The sequence below is a fragment of the Electrophorus electricus genome, chromosome 17, assembly GCF_013358815.1.
Source record: "Electrophorus electricus isolate fEleEle1 chromosome 17, fEleEle1.pri, whole genome shotgun sequence".
NCBI classification, from domain to species: domain Eukaryota; kingdom Metazoa; phylum Chordata; class Actinopteri; order Gymnotiformes; family Gymnotidae; genus Electrophorus; species Electrophorus electricus.
In genome coordinates, this window is record NC_049551.1 from 11,650,537 (window position 1) to 11,655,128 (window position 4,592).

The 4,592-nt window shown below is 40.5% G+C and overlaps 1 long non-coding RNA gene across 3 annotated transcripts; it reads left to right on the forward strand.

The window, feature by feature from the left end:
* Positions 1-386: 386 nt before the first annotated feature.
* LOC113576458 lies at positions 387-4,216 on the forward strand. 3 transcript variants are annotated; one of them, XR_004777095.1, is made up of 3 exons: positions 387-490; positions 1,475-1,705; positions 3,759-4,216. It is a non-coding gene; the product is annotated as an uncharacterized LOC113576458 (long non-coding RNA). The 3 variants fall into 3 exon arrangements; XR_004777094.1 differs by lacking the exon at positions 387-490 and adding an exon at positions 499-615; XR_003410514.2 differs by lacking the exon at positions 387-490 and having other exon boundaries at positions 1,078-1,705.
* Positions 4,217-4,592: the final 376 nt, after the last annotated feature.

Below are 4,592 nucleotides of genomic sequence, written 5' to 3' on the forward strand. Positions count from 1 at the left end.
TGATTTTTCAAAACATAGCGCACACTGTCATTATACCAATCTGATGAAAACTTTCATTTTGGATGTTGATTTATAGTTATGGTAATACAAGGCAAATATTTTCAAAGATTAACTCCCAGTGACTCATCAGTTCCACATTAAGGAGCCCATTTAGCACATGCTGCTGGAGCCTGCATGCACAGATGCTGCTATGAGGAGGCTTGGAATGTTTTAGTAGAGCTTCTTTCTGCCCTGGTTAGTTCATAGAGAGAGATAGAAGGAGAGGGAGACGGAGACACACAGAGAGAGTGCACAGGGCGTCCTACACAGACCATGGGTCCTGAATGAGCTGCATTGTGCCATATAATACAAAACAACAAACCTCTCATTGAATTGTTGTGGGTTTGTTTGCTACGATTAACGCATCAGAGGTTCACAGAGCCGCACAAATAGTGCAGATGAAGACCATGGGGCATCAGATGCCTTCACACCCTTTTTCTGTCATGATCAGGTAACAAAACTAAGAAATAATGTTTTTACTGTAACACTGGAGTTCTATTTTTATTATGAGGTATCAGTCATGGAATCTAAATATATAAAACATAAAAACAGAACCGTAAATCTGATCTGAATAAGGTAAGTTCTGTATGTTTTTGTGATATATAGTACACTATAGACACTGTAGACACACCCAATAGATTCCATTTTGTTGTACTACCTGTTGGACATGATATGTGCATAAAGAATTTTCTCCCTGATTTGACCCAGTATGCAATGTTCACAGGTGCTATCTAGTTCCTTACTGAAGTATTGTCCTAACATAACACATGTAGAAATGTAGGGTTTTTGTATAACACTTACAGTTAGATTACAGTTTTTGTATAGGAATAAGGTTTGTACAGTGGTTACATGAAAGTGTGGATTAAGGGCAAGGGGTAATGTGAAATGAGGAGAATGAGGTTTGGTTACACACCATTGGACTCTTAAATTGGTATTTCATCATAAACAGTATAATGTTCTCCAGGGCAGAAAAGAGTAAAAGGGGTGAACAAAAACAGAGCAAAAGAGAGAGAGAGAGAGAGAGAGAGAGAGAGAGAAAGGTAGAGAGAGGTAGAGAGGCTACTCAGAGAAGTAGAGCAGATCAGGGCTGCTGTAGAGAACTGCAATACTTGGCATCCAGCAGACAAAAGGGCGGGACTGGCAAGGAAACCGGTGCTGAGTAAAGCTCATTTTCTCCTTAGTGTGTGTGTGTGTGTGCATGCGTGCGTGAGTGTATGTGTTTGTATGTGTATGTATGTGTGTACACGTGTGAGCATGCATGTTTGTGTGTAAACAGGATCCCACTTTCTACTAAACATGTTTTAAAGCTGCTGAGGCTAAGAATTCTACTTAGAGGATTTCTAGCAGTGTCTCTCCTGCTTTCTCTCTTTTTCTGTGTCTGTCTCTCTCTCTCTCTCTCTCTCTCTCTCTCTCTCTCTCTCTCTCTCACACACAGACACACACACACACACAGAGACGCTAGACACTGCATGCTTTGTGTGAAATCGGAGCAGGGCAAGGCAGTAATGAGAGGTATGGATGGATGATGAGTTGCTCGGGTTCGGGCTCGGGCAGAGAGGCAGTGCAGTAGGGAGTCTCCTCCCGACTCTCTGATTGCCTGTTACCTCATTACTCTCTACTGGAAGGGAATTTCTTTTTGATCTCTAAGAGACTAATGAAGACAGAGGTAAGACATTTTGTATTTTCATACTTTGAAAAGTTGTTGTTGACATGTTTACAAAGCAACTTGTCTCAAGCTAATTCATACCATATATTCCATATTATATGTATTAATGAGTTATTTTTTATACTTAAATGGCACTTCTTCATTTGACTGCTTTAAAGTATAGAGAGTACAGTGATCATCTTTAAAGTACAGAGAGTACAGTGATCATCTTTTGGAGTGACTGCTTTTAGCAGCTTTTCTAGCCATGGATTTATCAGGATCTGTCTGCACTTCTTAAGGATTTATAGTAGTAAGTCAGGAGAAGTTTCCATTCATATTTGACATATCATGTGTTTCTGTTTTCTCTGTGAACAATTTTTCGCACCATCTGCTAAAGAGTCATTCGAGGTAACTCAGGGTGTTTGTGCATACACAACTGACCAGGGCCGTCAGCGCCCCCTGTCTGTGGTCACGCACCTGGCACTTAGCTGTAATGTATCCACATACAGTAGTGAGTCTGTCAGCATTCTTAACACAGCTATGGTAGGCTTAGGTGGACATTTCTCCTCAGCCATCTGGTATTCATGGTGTGGATGGTGAGCAGGACCAGCTAAGCAAAGCCCAGCGAGACCACACTCACTGGCCAAAGTCAGCCCTCCCACTAGTCAAAGTCAATTACTTCAGCCTCCTGCCTGTGCCCCCTTCTGAGAAATGACTGGCTCTGAGATCATCAGGCTGTTCTGGCGGGAGACCTAAATGCAGTGAGCATGTTTCAATGAAATACTGAAACAATGAAATATTGCACTAATGAGGTCTCTGGCTGGCAGGCTAGGGCTTGGAATGCTTCAAGAGACATTTTACGCATTATATAAGGGTGAAAACATACAAATGAGTGTATCATTTGTCTTGACGTAGAGAAGAAATAGCCCTGTTTTTACATCTCAAATGCACAAGTGTTGATGGATCAGAGGAGCCAAGTGTCTAACCACAGCCCTACCAGCTGAAACAGTCTGTCCTGGGTGATATGAAGGTCAAGTGAGGTTAGTGGCTCAGAGTTTAAATGGGGAGTAGGCTTAGGATAAAGTCAGAGGAACTGTGGCAGGTGTCTTGTGGTGTTTTACTGAAAATACCTAAGAATCCCATGGAATGCCATGGAGCATTAATCCAATTCACGAATTCACTTGAAGCAATCTTGACTGCCTATCTAAATGGTTTTAGACACAGGATTTGGGGAGAGCAAGACCTAAACCAACAGAAGGATCACATGCTGAGATCATGCAGAGATCATGAGAGGACATGAACATAGCCTAATATTTCGGTCTCCATCATCAGTAAAAAAAGGGACAGTGAGTAGTGCAGTGAGTGGAAGCAGCCTATGAAGGAAACCAAAATATGATACATGCTTTCACACACAGCTGTATGAACTGCATGAATGTGATAGTTGACTCAGGGAAACGGAATGCACTGCACAGATCAGAAAAAAGAGCTATGAAACTGGTGGAACTGCAATGATTTATCCATGTTGATTCATAAATCAGCAGTGACTGTCAGACTGCTATCCAATTCGACATGACTGATTGCAGAAGTGGTACTGCTGTTGCATTAGAAACACGCTTTGTTGTTTTTTGTTTATAATATTTAAAAATAATAATTTTGAATACATTGGTTTAGAAGTACAACCACAGACATTAAATGTGACGCTCCAATGTTTCCCCATTCTGGAAGTTTCTTTTCCCTTTCCAGGTTTTTGGGACATGAGGGAAAAGGGAACAGAAGCAGCATTTGATTACTCCCTGCAATCAGGGTTTGCTCCAGACATAATGACATAATTGCAGCCATGGAGATTTTTATCGGGCAAACCCTTAGGGTCATGTCCTGAGAGTGGCTTTGGCATATATGCACACAGCAGCGTGGACATGTGCTTCAACAGTCCCACTTTAATCTCTCCTCGGAGGTTTCAACTGTAATGCCTTGATTTAGCTGGGACAGTAAGCAATTGCTAGCATACGGCTATATATTTGCTAGCTATGTCACACAACTGACATCTTTAACCTCTGTTTTCTTTGCCTTGTAGCTCAATACTTTGGTACTGTATACAGAAGCTGGAAAGGATCAATCATGCTTTTGGATCAAGAAGAACAGAGAACCTTAAGAGATTAAAGAAGTGTCATGTGCACAGTGGCATGCATATATTTTTATGATAATGATTATTATTCAGAACTTCATCGGACCTCATTTTGCAATGCACAGATCCCACAGTCTTTTTAGGTGTATTATCTCACCCCTGTAAAGCTCATTTCACTGCTATCATTTAGAGAAATCCAAGCAGTTCATTTACAAACCCCAACTTGCAGAAAGCAGGACTTCAGTGTTGATCCACATTAAGGATTAGGGACTCTGAGTCAATCCCCCAGCCGGTCCATGCATGGTTAGAGGTCTAGTAGACTGATCCTTTTCTTCTTTTTATTCATTTGAACAATGGCTGTCTTCTCTTAATACACAGTTTAATCTCGCAGATTAAAATGAACATGACTTGACTTGTGTTTTTTAAGTTGCAATGGAATAAAAAGAGGAACCATTGTCTTAAAATGTAGTGGACTAACTACATTTTAGCTGGTAGCTGCAAGAGAAATACTTTAGAATTCAAAATATAAACTCAGTGAGATCAGTTCAGTCCTTCGTACATCTTCTTCAGTCAGCCAAAATGCTTATGAGGCCATCTACTAACTCTTGAAATTTCAAAACCAAGTCTTTTTAAATGTATAATGAATACAAAAATCCAGTAATTAATTATATAGTTTAGCATGTCTTATAAACAAAGATTCAATTTAGGCACCAAGCATTTTTAGCTTCAAAGACTCACAGTGTGAGTCAATGATTTTCTCACAATGTGTCAGCACCAAGGCAC